Source organism: Pinus tabuliformis, chromosome 7, assembly GCF_031772625.1.
Source record: "Pinus tabuliformis cultivar Carrire ecotype Pingquan chromosome 7, CPIR1, whole genome shotgun sequence".
Taxonomy (NCBI): domain Eukaryota; kingdom Viridiplantae; phylum Streptophyta; class Pinopsida; order Pinales; family Pinaceae; genus Pinus; species Pinus tabuliformis.
In genome coordinates this window covers 1,269,839,784-1,269,855,846 of record NC_142293.1, presented here as the reverse complement: position 1 = coordinate 1,269,855,846, position 16,063 = coordinate 1,269,839,784, and the positions used below count along the sequence as shown (strand labels likewise).

Sequence of the window (16,063 nt, the reverse complement as noted above, 5' to 3'; positions counted from 1 at the left end):
CTTCCAAATACACACGATCCCCAACTGGAACTCCTTATGAGTTCTTTTCTTATCTTCATATACCTCTTGCCTTTCCTGAGAGGCTTTCAAGTTCTGGCGAACTTTTTTAACAGCGACCTCCATTTCAGCTAACATATCAGGACCCAATGCTAACTTATTAACTTGACTATTCCAATCAGTGGGCACTCAACACTTCCTTCCATACAACACCTCAAAAGGACTCATCCCCAATGATTCGTTATGTCCATTATTATAGGCGAACTCTACCAAGTGGAGGTAGTCCTCCCACTTGTGTGGTTGTTGCATTACAAACATCCTCAACATGTCTTCCAAGACTTGATTCACTTGCTCTGTCTGTCCATCTATCTATGGATGGTAGGCAGTACTGAATTGAATCTAAGTACCTAACCCAGTGAAGAGGGTCTTCCAAAATGTGGATGTGAATTTGACATCCCTATCAAAAATTACTACTCGGGGTATTCCATGTAGTCAGATGATTTCTCTCATAAATATGTCTGTGATCTCAACTATCTTGTAGGTGGAATTTACAGGTATGAAATGAGCAGTCTTCCTCAGCTTATCCACCATGAACATGATTGAGTCATGTTGCTTCCCAGTACAAGGTAACCCGGTAATAAAGTCTGGGTGATCGTCTCCCATTTCCATTTAGGAATGGGTAATGGTTGTAACAGACCAGCAGGATGCTAATGTTCTGCTTTCACCAATTGGCACTCTAAGAATTTGGATAGATATTCATCCACATCTTTCCTTAAACCTGGCCAGAAATAACTTTTTCTTATGGAAAAAAATAGTTTCTGGTATCCTCGGTGCACGACGTAAGGCTTTCTATGGAATTCATCCAATAATAATTGCTTGATAGAATTCTGGTTCAGAATATATATTCTATTTCTAAAGGTTATCATTTTGTCAAGATTAATACCATAATTAGACTGTTTCCCCTTTGTAAGAGCTTCCAAGGTTTTCTTCCAAAGGAATGCATACTTTGGGTCTTTGAGTGATGCTTCTCGGATGACCTCTGGAAAGTTAGATTTTACATGGCTGAAATGTACTTCATACATGCCATGTACTTTTCTGCTTAATGCATCTCCTACTTGGTTTTCCATCCCCTTGAGATGCTTCATGTCAAATTTGAGTTCGCTCAAGAATGTGGTCCATCTAGCCTTCTGATCATTTAAACTAGACTGGTTAAAGAAGTTTGTAAGACTGCTATGATTGGTTAATAGCAGAAATTTCTTTCCTAGGAGATAGTGGCGCCACATTTTGAACGTGTGTACTATTGTGGTCAATTCCAGATCATATGTCGAGTATCGTTGTTCATAATCTTTCAGTTTGTGTGATTCATAGGCTATGACTTTTCCTTCTTGTGTTAATATACCACTGACACCTTCCTTACTCGCATCAGTTCATACCACGCATAATTTTTCCGGATCTGCTACCTTTAGTACCGGTGCGGTAGTAAGTAATTGCTTGATCTGCTCAAAAATTTGCTGACATTCCGCTGTCCAGAGGAAGGTACATCCCTTTTTTGTAACAAGGTCAAAGGAAGAGCCTTTAATGAATCGATGGTAATAACTTGCCAGGCCCAAAAAGGATCTTATGTCAGCAATGTTTTTCGAAGTGGTCCATTCCATAATAGTTTTGTTCTTTTCTGGATCCACCGCTATTCCATTAGCTGATATAACATGGCACAAGTACTGAATTTGGCTTTTGTAAAAATCGCACTTACTAAACTTTTCGTAAAGCTGATTATCTTGCAAAATCTGTAACACTTTTCTTAAGTGTTTCTCATGCTCCTCCTCATTCTTGGAATAAATCAGTATATCGTCAATAAAAATCAGTACAAATTTATCTAAAAATGGCTGAAAAATGCCATGCATCAGGTTCATGAAAGTGGTTGGAGCATTGGTAAGGCCGAAAGGCAGTACCATGAACTCATAATGACCATAATGAGTTTGGAATGTGGTTTTGCAGATGTCTTCATCCTTTATTCTAATCTGGTGGTATCCAAACCTTAAGTCGATTTTTAAGAATACGCTAGCTCTCTGTACTTGATGAAATAAATCGTTGACACGGGGGAAAGGGTACTTATTTTTTACCATTATTTTATTTAGATAACGATAATCAATGCATAGTCTTAAGGACCCATCCTTGTTTCGCATAAACAACACAGGGGCTCCCCAAGGAGATACACTAGGGCGGATGTATCCTTTATCCAAAAGTTCCTGAAGCTACATTTTGAGTTATGTTAACTCAGGAATTCTCATGCGGTAAGGGGATTTCGAAACAGGAGCTGCTCTAGGTATTAACTCAATGGTAAATTCAATATCACGTCTAGGTGGCAGCCCTGAGATGGATTTGAGGAACACATCCACGAAATCATGAATCACTGGAATATTCTCCAAAGAAGTCATCTTGTTTCAATCATTTGTGTATCCTACTTGGACAGCATAAATTTGGCAGCCTTTTCTAATGCATCTTCCGAGTTGATTAGCTGTAATGGGACGTGATTTAAGATTTTTCTTGATTCCCAAAATTTCCTTTCATTGCCCCGACTCTGTGAGATAGCTTACACATTTCTCCTTACAGTCAACTATGAACCAACACCCTTCCAACCAGTCCAACCCTATTAATACATCATACAAACCCAAGGGAAGTATGTTCATATCAACATGGATGGGTTGTCCTAAAACTGTTATAGGGCAATTTTCTGTTTCTGCCATCACCCTTCTCTCTGTTCTAGTGGCTAGTTGGACTAGCCAATATTTCTTAAATTTACTACTTTGTAGCTGACATTTCTCTACCACGTTAGGACTAATGTAGCTTAGGCTAGTGTTTGGATCAAATAAAACAGAAATAGATTGATCAACAATCATACCTTCGCACTCGATCATGGTGGGTTGGTATTCTGCTTGGTGATCGTCTAGAGCAGCGTTAATTCTGGGCATGCTCCTTGCTATGTCTCCAGCCATGGAGGCCTCTTGCATGTTTGAGAGTTGTTTTGTTCTGGCCCTGTGTGGATAATTCTTGTAGTAATGAGATTCTCTGCATCCCAAGCATTACAAAGGTTGTTTTGGTGGTTGGTCAGTAGCAGGTTTACTAACTACATCTGTCTATCTATTCTCGATTAAGCAGGGATTTTGGGCAGGTTTCTTGCAAATTTTCCGAAACATATTTGCTAATTATTTCTACTATTTGCTACTTTCAGTTGTTTGTTTGGGGGTAAGTTCCTCATTTTCCTGCCAATGGTTCCTTTGGGACCTTCGTTCTTCTATTTCATTTCCTGAGAACAGATACGGGCCTTTCGCACCGCATCATCCATTGTTCTAGGATAATTAAATTCTAACTTTTCCTTCATGAAGTTGGGAAGGCTGCTAATAAACTGCTGAATTTTAGCTTTTTCCTCCTGCATGTACGGGACATATCGTAACAGAAAGGTAAACTACTTCACATACTCGTCCATGGTTAAGGTTCCTAGTCTTAACTCATGGAACTCCTTTGCTTTTTCATCATAATAACGTTCAGTTAAATATTTGTCCTTAAAATGTTTCTGGAATTCTTTCCACGTCGCTTGTCCTTGGTTAATTTTTCTTACAATTGTAATCTCTTCCCACCAGAGAGTAGCATTTCCCCTTAACTAGTAGACTTTCAACCATGCCTTAAGTTTGTCAGTATATTCATAAATATGAAAATATTTACCCATGTCGATCAATCATGCTTTAGTTGCTTCTTCAAATTCTCCCCCAAAGAGTGACGATTTTATTTTCTTGAATTCACCTTGTAATTCCACTTTCTATCTTTTGGACTTCCTTTGGTCGGAAACATTATCTGAACCTCCTTCTTCATCCTCCTTACGTCACTCTGTTGACTGGGCATTATCATCGTCGTGATGGTCTGTTGGGGTCTTCTCCCTATTCTCTGTACTAGGATCTGGTCCACGTTGATTCTTGTTGGTGAGACAGGATTTTATAATCTTTTCACATTCTTGTTTCTGTTGTTCGTTTTCTGTCCTTAAGTTCATCATTTTTGCATGTAGTTGTTGCATTGTTTCAAGCAGGGCAGCATTGGCTTGCCAGGATTCTTCTCCCAGCTATATCCATATATCTAGGTTGGCCTCCACATAAGGCACTTCTGGTTGGTGTGGTATTCTCGTACATCCCTGCATTTTAGTTCTTTGGTACTGTCCTTTGTCTCTGTGTACACATTTACACTTCGTTAGTATTACTGATTATACACAAGCATATTTCATTCTTATATATACCTCTATATATATATCTCTTTTCTTGTTCATATATGTGTGTGTATATATTGAGCCCATAAGTCTCAGTGTACGAACCTGTCGCTCTCATACCGTTTGTAACATCCTAAAAGCAAAAAAAAAAAATTAAATGAGAATGTAAGTTGTTCATTTTAATTGAATTATTCTATTACGAAATGACTTAACTCTATGTCAAACTCTAAGCACATTTTAAAGGTTCATTAAAGGTTTACTACACATTTAGATTACATGTAATATTAATGTTGGCATTCGATGATGCCACCAAGTATGCTTTCACTCCTAGTTGTACCTCCACGTAACTTGCATTAACATCGCCAAAGCAGGCTTACCACGAAATGGCGCCTCTTCATTAAGGCAGAAGAGCCCTGAGGCTCTTTCCTGTCACCGTCGTTCCTGTCCTTGTTGGCCACACAGTGCTGCATTAATGTCATTTATTCTGGTTGTTCAGAAGAGTCTCGAACCCTTTCATTTGGCAGACATTCCACTGTCAGATCTAGGCAAATCTACAATCTCAGTGACTCGGGATTGATGGTGGTAAGTTAATTCCTTTCCCAACGATGTGAGGTTCATTTGGCTGTGCCGAGGTGGGTGAGCGATGGCTCCATAGATTCAGGTGCCTGGATGGTGAAATGGTGGAAAATGCCCTCCACGGACACTTAGGTAATCATGAAAACGAGTCTGGCTTTCCATTTCACTCTGCCTGTTATCCATTCTTTCATTTGAAACTTATGTTGTTCCATGAAACCTCTTATTTGCCTCCTGCATAGGTGGATTATTCGCTAGCTGGTTCATGGTGCTGAGGAATCCGTCATGGGTTCATTCTCCAAACCCGAGGTAATGTAGACAGACTTGCGCGATTTCCTTAAATAGTTATTTCTAGTTTCATGAGGGTTTGATAATGTATCTTGTCAATTTCAGGTACGGCCCACCGCTTACTACTTGGCAACTTCATCTCCAAGTAAGATTATTATTCGAATTTCGTATTTCCTTTTTCTTTTGTGCCCTTGATTGTGGTTAGGCTTGTTCTAACGCTGTAACTGTTTGCAGGTATGCACTATGATGAGGTTCATGTGTATAAACTCAAACTTGGAGCGAAATTGTGCCCTGACAAAGGTTTTTTCCTTCACATACAGGTTGGTTCCTCTTCGGTTATCGGTCAAGATTCCGAAGGCAATCTCAGATTTAGGGGGAGGACTGGTAGATTGTTAGATTTTGATTTATGTTGATATGTTCGGTGGTTCATCGACCGAAGTATTAAGGCTGCCCAAAGATACATAGATCTTATGGTTATGTAGTTAGAATGATGGGAACGGGCGTGCTCCATCCTGAGCTTGATAAATACGTAGCTCTTTTGAGATTATGAACTTATGCATGCCGCTTAACAGAGGGTTAAATATTTGCTGTAATTTTTTATATTGTTCCAATACCATTACTGTGTTCTTATCTCTTTTTGAAAGGCTTCGCCGTTAGGTTTTCCCCTAATATGGGTCTCTTCACCAAACATTTATAAAATGCATAATTGTTTTGTTGGTGTATTACTTAAAAGATTTGTTTCTTACTGTTGTTCCGCAATCATAATTTTGGTTTATGGGTCTTTACTGTAACGAGTTATTTCATTTACTTTAGGTATTGAATAGTTCCTTCAAATAGTTACAGTTATTATATATAGATTGTCTGAAGAATGTGAATTCCCACAGCTTACCCTTTTTGTATGTTTCTGTTAATTATAACAGTTGAAGGGAAAGCATAGTATTGTTCATAAATTGACCAAGTTACAATTACAGTTACAGGTCAAAACAGTTCTACAGGATAACAAAATATTTTGTATAAGAAATAGAAGTTAGGACATAATATGAGTTCTGTTCTTCCACAGAATTTGGTCTGGTCCTTTTGTTTAAGGCCTGAAAACAACTGATATCTTTCATTTCAGCAAATGGGAATACATTCCATTACCTTATTTTCTTAATGCAATGATTTGTATAGTTAGCTCACAATAATGAGATTTATAACTTTAGGAATGGACATTCTGGAATTTGCTACTGACAAAATCATACTATTCATGTCATACTATTCATTTGTTAGCATGTTAACTTGTGCATTTAGAAAAGTAAAGCGAAAAAGATTTAATAAACACAGAATTGCTACTTATCTATTTACCAGTTATATTTGTAAGCATGCATGTATTTTCTCTGCCTGGAAGGTCTCACCACCCGACCATGGATCTGGCGATTGCGTCCAGAGTCCCCCTCCAAGATCTTCCAGCTCCTGAAAGTGGTTAAAACAACTTGGTACCTTGGGCGTCCAGACTATGTCAAGCCTCAAGTCTCCTATCTTTCAGTGGTTATCCAAGGTCTTCTTCCCACTGGCTAGTTTGTCCAGCTCTAGGAAGAAACCATTGATTACAACATCCTCTTTCTGACAGTTTTTTCCAACCCCTCTAGGGTTTTGTCATTCCTGTTTTTCAAAGAAAGATGGGAAAGTTGTTGGTAACTGTTCCAAGAATTATTTTAATTGATTCTTGAGTTCTTTTAAAATTGAGCAAAATCTTTAAATTAATAATTAACATCATATGTTGTGGCTTTGCAGCCCATTAGTTAGTTTAAACACTTCAAGTAATATGAAAATAAAATTTGGGAGTAATAAGTAAAACTTATAAAATCACTGTTGGTACGTCATTGGGTGTTACATTACACCATATGTTTTATTAATTGTTTTCATACCAGGCCGAGACTCCAACTGCCTGCAGCTTTTGTTTATGGTAAACCAGACATAAAAATAATGCTAGCATTTGTAATAAACTCGATGTAATTAGATTTACAGAGATATAAATGTAGGCACTATAATCAAGCGCTATACAGTGGTAACGACATTGCAGATAAAGAGAAACTTTCCCTTGTCTCCTCCTACGGTTTACAATGGAAAGCATACCTCGGCATTGGATAAGCATAGATCAGTACTTGTCTTGGGATCGTCACTCTGCACGCTTCTTTCATATCCAGCTTTGAGGGATCGCCTTCAACTTTCCAATCAAAAGTGTGCAACAACTGAGCCAATGCAAGCTCAATTGTAGGAATAGCCATGGAAGCCCTTGGGAATCCTCTCCTTCCTGCCCCAAACGGTATCATACTAAAGTTTGATTGATCTGCTAAATTGATATGTTCGTATTCCATGAATCTTTCTGGCTTGAATTCTGAAGCATATGCGCCCCACACATTGGGATCCCTTCCAATAGCCCACACATTTACCATGACCATTGTTTTCTTAGGTATGGAGTATCCTCGTATGGTCACAACCTCCAAATATTCATGAGGAACCGCTAATGGCACTGTTGGGTATAGTCTTAGAGTCTCTTTCACCACACAGTGTAGATATTTCATGCTTTCTAGATTCGACTCCTTTACATTATCATGTTGGCCAATGACCGATTCGATTTCTTGCTGCAATTTCTTCATTACTTGGGAATGCCTGAGCAGCTCAGTCATTGTCCATTCTAACATAGTTGATGATGTCTCCACCCCACCCGAGAACATGTCCTAGAAAGATACAGAAGCAATTAATGGAAAAATGATGGTTGACAGAAGTTCAAGATGGAGGGTCATAAATAATAGAGAATGAAAGAGATCCAAGGGCCTTACAAGCACAAGAGCCTTGATGGTTTCCCATGTAATTCTGGTGTCCGTCTTAGCAATGCAGAGCAGCACATCCACGAAGTCTTCAACATGAGGCTCTGCGTCTTTGTCTTTCTGGACATTGAAATCATTGAGATTAACATGGTCGTCTATTATTTTCTCTGCTAACATGCGTCAATTGATACCTTGAAAATCAAGCCAATCCAAATACGGAAAGAAGTCTCCAATGTTGGATTCTGCTATCGTAGTTGTCCACTCTACCAAGAGCTCTTTAAACCCTTTGAAATCACCACCCAACTCATCGTCAAAAAATTTTCAATTTGCTAGTATTCGCCAAACAATATTGGAGGTGAGAGTAGAGATTTCCATGCTCACATTCACGCCCATCCTTCCCTTCTTACTCTTCTCCCATATCAAATGGATCATCCCAGACACCTCTTCCTCTCACACACCCTTGAAGGACTCGATTCTTTTGGCAGTCAGCAGTTCTAACACGCATATCTTTCTCACTTGCCTCCAGTGATCTCCATAGGGAGCGAAGGCCACATCTTCAGAATTGTAAATCATTAATCTCCCAGCAGTTGTTGGAGGTCGAATGGCTAAAATCAAGTCATGAATTTTGAGAAACTCTTTGGCCATCTCAGAAGAAGAAATGACGATGGTAGCGATAGAGCCTAAGCGCAGAAAGAGAATGGGACCATATTTGTGAGCAAGGCCTCTAAGAGAACGGTGAGAAGGGAGTACTAATTGGTGGAGGTTTCCGATAATGGGCCATGCAGGGTGTCACGCCCCTACACAGGCGGTACTCTTCCAACCGCACTATAGGAGGTGTGGCACCACCGACCACTTTCTTTTCACCAATACTTGCAATCATGGACTACGCCTACTTTCTATACTTATTTTATTTTTCTTTTACCAAGTACTTTCATTCATTATAACGCAGCAGTTAAACATTCATCAGAATTAACACAAATGCACAACAGTATAACTGGGAGGGGAAACTCCCTAAAATGAGTCTGCCCAAAATATCAATATATATGTAAGTTACAATCTTGAGGAAACCCCAAATTTACACTTAGAATATTTTTACATTCACCAGCACAACACGTGCAACCAGCTCGTCGGCACGCCCACACGGTTGTCCGAAAAACTCTGCCCAACTCCTCCTTCGCCTCCACATGTTCACCCTAATGCACGTCGTTTAACTCGTCCAACTCGTTGAACTCGTCAGGCGCTCCCACCGAATGCCCAACTCGCGAAGCCTCCACCGACGATTCGTTCACTGTGTCACCTAATCAAGACTTCACCCGGTTCACCGTTCAACCAACTCAGGTCGTTCAGGTGAACGCCCTGCCACGCCCTCGCACGCCCTCGAACGACCCTCTGAACGGATCTTCGAATGATTTCCTACACGACCTCCACACAGTCGTTCGACCCTCCGAACGACTTTCTACCCAAACATTCAGCCTCACAAACGACCTCCCTGCAAGACCGTTCAACCTCCTGAATGATTCCTCTGCACGGTCGTTCAACCACCCGAATGATTTGCTGAATGACGCCCTCGAATGACCACCCTGCATGATGCCCTCGAACGACCCTCTCAATGATGCCTTCGAACGACCTTTGCACGGCGCCCTCAAAAGACCTCTTTTCCTTGGCTCGGGTGCTTTGGCCCTGCATGCCGTCCACCTGCACCTTCGCCCGTTTCTATTCACCAACTTCGCACTTCTCCATTGGAAGACTTGAATTCGTTGTTGTTTCTTACCTTAGCTCCATGCCAAGTTCCAAGTATATATATGGTTCGCCACCCTTTGAACCATCACATTCACTTGTTGGCCGACCACCATACTTCTCCATCAAACGAGTCAGCTCACCCCAAACTTGCCTCATCTGCACGTCCGGTGGTCAGCTGGGCACCCCCAACCGAGACCTCCTCTACGATCTAACTAAACCAACTCTCCATACTTAGTCACATTTTGTCCACCGTGCCACAGCTCTTCTCTCGTGCATTTCCACCTGTAGCTCGTGGCCCTTACATTCTCCCCCACTTGAAATCATTGTCATCCTCGACAATCTCTCATCCCAGCAACCATCTGTCACCAAGATACCCATACCAAGGCATATAATCCACCGGTATGTCATACATCAAAAAGTCTCCTCAATCGATGATCATCAACACATCCGTCGCAATCTCCACATGCTGCTTCCCCTATGGAAGGTTGGCCCCTCCAGCTGAAGCTACATGCTTACTGCAACATATCGTGCCAATCTCATCATGTATCTTCATCGTGTGTACTGCTACCATGATACTCCAACACATCTCTGTACACTGCTCGAGCCCCATAATTTGAGCTAGTTGGGTAGCTAATCCAACTATCACACTCAAACCATGAGAATGCAAATTCTCATGCCATCATCAGTCTTTTCTTAGAACATCATGTCACATCATCAACTTGATCAAGATTCCATCTCCATCTAAGCCATGTCCAAGTCCATGAAGTAGTCTTCATCTCATCTGCAACATGTTGTCCATGATGTTTGGTATCAATGTGCTGCATGAAATCAGCTGCATCTATCCAACATCATCATCCATCTGCAAAACATTCATCTCCTCAAAATGAAGAGACCATCTTCCGACTCTCGATGTGCCCCATGCAGGTTCATGAAGGAACCCTTCATCATATCTGCAACATGCCATCCCTCAAGTCTCCCATAGAAACAAGTATACACTTGTCTCATCCATCCATGTGTAAAAAGTGGTCAAGTCTCGTCTCAACCCATGCCCAAGTGTTGTCACCAAGGCATCATCATTGTTGAAACTCCATCACTCCAAAGTGTCTCATATTGATCCTCCTCATCAAGTCACTCTTTCAAGCACACCCATACATGTACTCAAAAGTGTGCACCCCATCCTACATCAAAGTCTATGACCTCAGCTCCTCAATGCATCAGATCCTCTAAGCCCACCATAATATGAAGTCCCTGAAAGTCACAACCTCATGTCATCATGAGCTCCATGAGTCATCTCCAACCAGAACTTTAGCATGCATACATGTCTCAGCCCAAAGGTCTCTGCAAGATGCCTCAGCTCTCCATGTAGTAGGAATGCTCCATAGTTTGCTCACAAATCCAACCAAGTCCAAGGCCTTGTTGTACACAACTGCACAACATCCCCATCAGCTTCATAAGTAAAACATCTCCATCTCACATCAGCAAATCCATCCGCATAACATCCCTGCCTTGGCACTCCTCATTGGATGCCCATAAGTAACACCTCTATAAGTGCTCCTGCATAATGTCCCTGCATAAGACTACTATGCTCCATGTCTCCAACCTGATGTCCATGACTCAAGTTTCCCATGTTGTCCAACTAAGTAGACCCATCACAACAATCGATCATCCTCATCCAAGTCTGCAAATCTTGGTCTAGTGAACTCGGTCACCCAACCATATCATCATCATATGAGTCTCTTCCACCATGGCTCCCCTATTGAAGGTCCCACCAAGACTTCCTCTTGGTCTCGGCCATGAGAATTCCACCCAAGTATCACCATACTCAAGTGTGTGCCCTTCTCCAATCTGTCCATGAGTCGTGCCAGGCACTTAGCCAATTCTCCATGTTGCTAAAGCATGACCCATTCTTTCACAACAATAATCATGTTCCTCCCTTATCACGGGCCTTTGTACCTTCTACCATAAGGTCACAAACAACCCCAAAAACTCCTGCAATAGTCAATGATCCTTGCTTCTCCATACAAGGTCTCATCGTAGACATCCATGGTAAGATCCTCCCTTGCTTCGGCAAACTGATTTTGCTCTTCCCTGCATATGGTTCATCTTCCAAAAGTCTCACTGAAACACAAGTATCAATAGTACTTACTTCATCATGAGGCTCCTCTATGTGAGTTCCCTCGTCCACCAATGTCTGCACTACTGAACTAGCAAGTGATAAAAGTAAACAAACATGAGAAAAAAGGGGGTCATGGTCACAATAATACATCCAGGTTCTAGGTCCTGAAACTCCATCGTAAAAAGTAGGGTAGGTGATATAACTTTGATGTCCCCACACACTCATAAACTAGATTAGACTTAGCACATATTTCCTCCCTCTGCCATTGAACACACATAAATGACTAATACCAAGTAGGGAATAAATCAAGCAGGCATTCTGATAGGCTGGCACAAAGAAGGATTAAAAAAGAAATTGTAAACCCAAGGGATTAATACAAAAACCCCAAGGAATTATGAACCTAAAGGAATAATATTAAACCCTAGGGACTAATATTATAAACCCAACGTATATCAACACTAAGATAAATATTATAAACACTAAAATAAACATGGTTGACCATGGCTGATTTTCATATTGAGACAATCCTTATCACAATGTGATGTTGGACCATGATTGATTTTCATATCATGATAATCTTTGTCACAATTCAACATTAGACCATGGTTGATCATGGTTCATTTTCATATCATGACAAACTTTGTCACAATGTGACATTTGACCATGGTTGACCGCAATTGACCATGTTTGATTCTATAAAACATGGTTGATCATGATCAACCATGGCTTACCATGGTTGACCATGATTTTCCATGATTTTTATATGGAGACAATTTTTGTCACACTATGACATTTGACCATGATTGATCTGGTTGGTTATGGTTGACCATGGTTTACGATGGTTGATATTATAAACCCAAGTTAATAATAAACCAAAGGGATTGATATTATGAACCTAAGGGAAAAATAAACCAAAGGGGTTAATACTAAAACCCCAAGGGATAATGAACCCAAGGGAATAATATTAAACCCAAGGGACTAATATTATAAACCCAAGGTATATAAACCCTAATATAAATATTACAAACACTAAAATAAACATGGTTTATTTTCATGGTGAGACAATCCTTGTCACATTGTGACATTCAACCATGGTTGACCATGGTTGGCTATGATTAGAAATGGTTGATCATGATTTATATTATAAACCTAAGGGAATAATAAACCCAAGGGATTGATATTATAAACCCAGAGGAATAAGAAACCCAAGGGATTTATAGTAAAACCCGAAGGGATTATGAACCCAAGGGAATAATATTAAACCCAAGGGACTAATATTATAAACCCAAGGTATATAAACCCTAAGACACGTATTAAAAATACTAAAATAGACATGGTTGAGCACGGTTGATTTTCATATTAAGACAGTCCTTGTCACAATGCAAAGTTGGACCATGGCTGAACATGGTTGATTAAGGTTGGCCATTGTTGAATAATATTAAACCCTAGGAATATGAACCCTTAGATCAATAAACCCAAGGGATTGATATTATAAACCCAGGGGAATAATAAACCTAAGGGATAAAAGTTATAAACCCAAGGTATACAAATCCTAAAATAAACATTGTTGACCATGGTTAATAATAATGATAATAATTTATTATTATTCATTTAAACCTAAGCGGATAATATTAAACCCTAAGAATATGAACCCTTAGATCAACAAACCGAAGGGATGGATATTATAAACCAAGGGATAAAAATTATAAAACCAAGGTATCAAACCCTAACATAAATATTATAAAACCTTAAATAAACATGGTTGTCCATGGTTGATTTCCATATTGAGACAATCCTTGTCACAATGTGATGTTGGACCATGATTGACCATGATTGAATTTCATATCGAGATAGTATTTGTTAGAAAGCGACATTGGACCATGGTAGACTATGGTTGATTTCCATATTGAGACAATCTTTGTCAGAATGCAAAATTCGACCATGGTTGAACATGGTTGGCTATGATTGACCACCGTTGACCATGATTAATATTATAAACCCAAGGGATTGATATTATAAACCCAAGGGATTAATACTAAAACCCCAAGGGAATAATATTAAACCCAAGGGACTAATATGATAAACCCAACATATATAAAACCTAAGATAAATATTATAAACACTAAAATAAACATGGTTGACCATGGTTGATTTTCATATTAAGACACTCATTATCACAATGCAATGTTGGACTATGGTTGATTTTAATATTGAGACAATCTTTGTCATTATGCGACGTTGGAACATGGTTGATCATGGTTGATTTTCATATCAAGACAATCTTTGTCTCAATGCGACGTTCGACCATGGTTGACCATGTTTGATTCTATAAAACATGGTACAACATCAACAAACTCAAGGGATTGATATTGTAAACTCAAGGGAATAATAAACCTAAGGGATAAAAATTATAAACCCAAGGTATTTAAACCCTAACATGACTATTATAAACCCTAAAATAGACATGGTTGACCATGGTTAATAATAATGATAATAATTTATTATTATTAATTTAAACCTAAGGGAATAATATTAAACCCTAGGAATATGAACACTTAGATGAATAAACCCAAGGGATTGATATTATAAACCCAAGGGAATAATAAACCCAAATGATAAAAATTATAAAACCAAGGTATGCAAATCCTAACATGTATATTATAAACCCTTAAATAAAAATGGTTGACCATGGTTGATTTCCATATCGAGACAATCTTTGTCACAATGCGACGTTTGACCATGGATGACCATGATTGTCCATGATTTTTATATGGAGACATTTTTGTCATACTACGACATTCGACCATGATTGACCATGGTTAGTTATGGTTGACCATGGTTGACCATGATTGATATTATAAACCCAAGTTAATAATCAACCCAAGGGATTGATATTATGAACCCAAGGGACTAATATTATAAACCCCAAGGTATATAAACCCTAATATAAATATTATAAACACTAAAATAAACATGGTTTATTTTCATGGTGAGACAATCCTTCCCATAATGTGATATTCAACCATGGTTGGCTATGATTGACAATGATTGACCATGATTGATATTATAAACCTAAGCGAATAATAAATCCAAGGGATTGAAATTATAAACCCAAAGGAATAATAAACCCAAGGGATTAATATTAAAACCCCAAGGGATTATGAACCCAAGGGAATAATATTAAACCCAAGGGACTAATATTATAAACCCAAAGTATATAAACCCTAAGATAATATTTAAAATACTAAAATTAACATGGTTCAGCACAGTTTATTTTCTTATTGAGACAATCATTGTCACAGTGCAACGTTGGACCTTGGTTGACCATGGTTGAACATGGTTGATTACGATTGACCATTTTTTAGTAAAATTAAACCCTAGGAGTATGAACCCTTAGATCAATAAACCCAAGGGATTGATATTATAAATCCAAGGGAATAATAAACCTAAGGGTTAAAAATTATAAACCCAAGGTATATAAACCCTAAAATAAACATGGTTGACAATGGTTGATTTTCATATTAAGACAATCCTTGTCACAATGTGAGGTTGGACCATGGTTGACCATCATTGAATTTCATATCGAGACAATCTTTGCAAGAATGCGATGTCTGACCATGGTTGACCATGGTTGATTTCCATATTGAGACAATGTTTGTCACAATGCAACATTCAACCATGGTTGCCTATTATTGACCATGGTTGACCATAATTAATATTATAAACCCAATGGAATAATAAACCCAAGGAATTGATATTATAAACCCAAGGGATTATGAAACCAAAGGAATAATATTAAACACAAGGGATTAAATTATAAACCGAAGGTATATAAACCCTAAGATAAATATTATAAACACTACAATAAACAGGGTTGACCATGGTTGATTTTCATATTGAGACAATACTTATCACAATGCAATGTTGGATGATGGTTGACCATGGTTGATTTTCATATTGAGACAATCTTTGTCACAATGCGATGTTGGACCATGGTTGACCATAGTTGATTTTCATATCGAGACAATCGTTGACACAATGCGATATTGGAGCATGGTTGACCATGATTGATAATGGTTTATCGTGATCAACCATGGCTAACCATGGTTGTCTATGATTGTCCGTGATTTTTATATGGAGACAATTTTTGTCACAACGTGACATTCGACCATGGGTGACCATGATTGATATTATAAACCCAAGGGATTGATATTATGAACCTAAGGGAAAAATAAACCCAAGGAATTAATACTAAAACTCTAAGGGAATAATATTAAACCCAAGGGA

At 39.0% G+C, this 16,063-nt stretch overlaps 1 pseudogene; it reads right to left on the bottom strand.

Moving 5' to 3' along the window:
- Nucleotides 1-7,200: 7,200 nt before the first annotated feature.
- LOC149252067 (cytochrome P450 750A1 pseudogene) lies at nucleotides 7,201-9,106 on the bottom strand (annotated as a pseudogene).
- Between the last annotated feature and the right edge of the window lie 6,957 nt (nucleotides 9,107-16,063).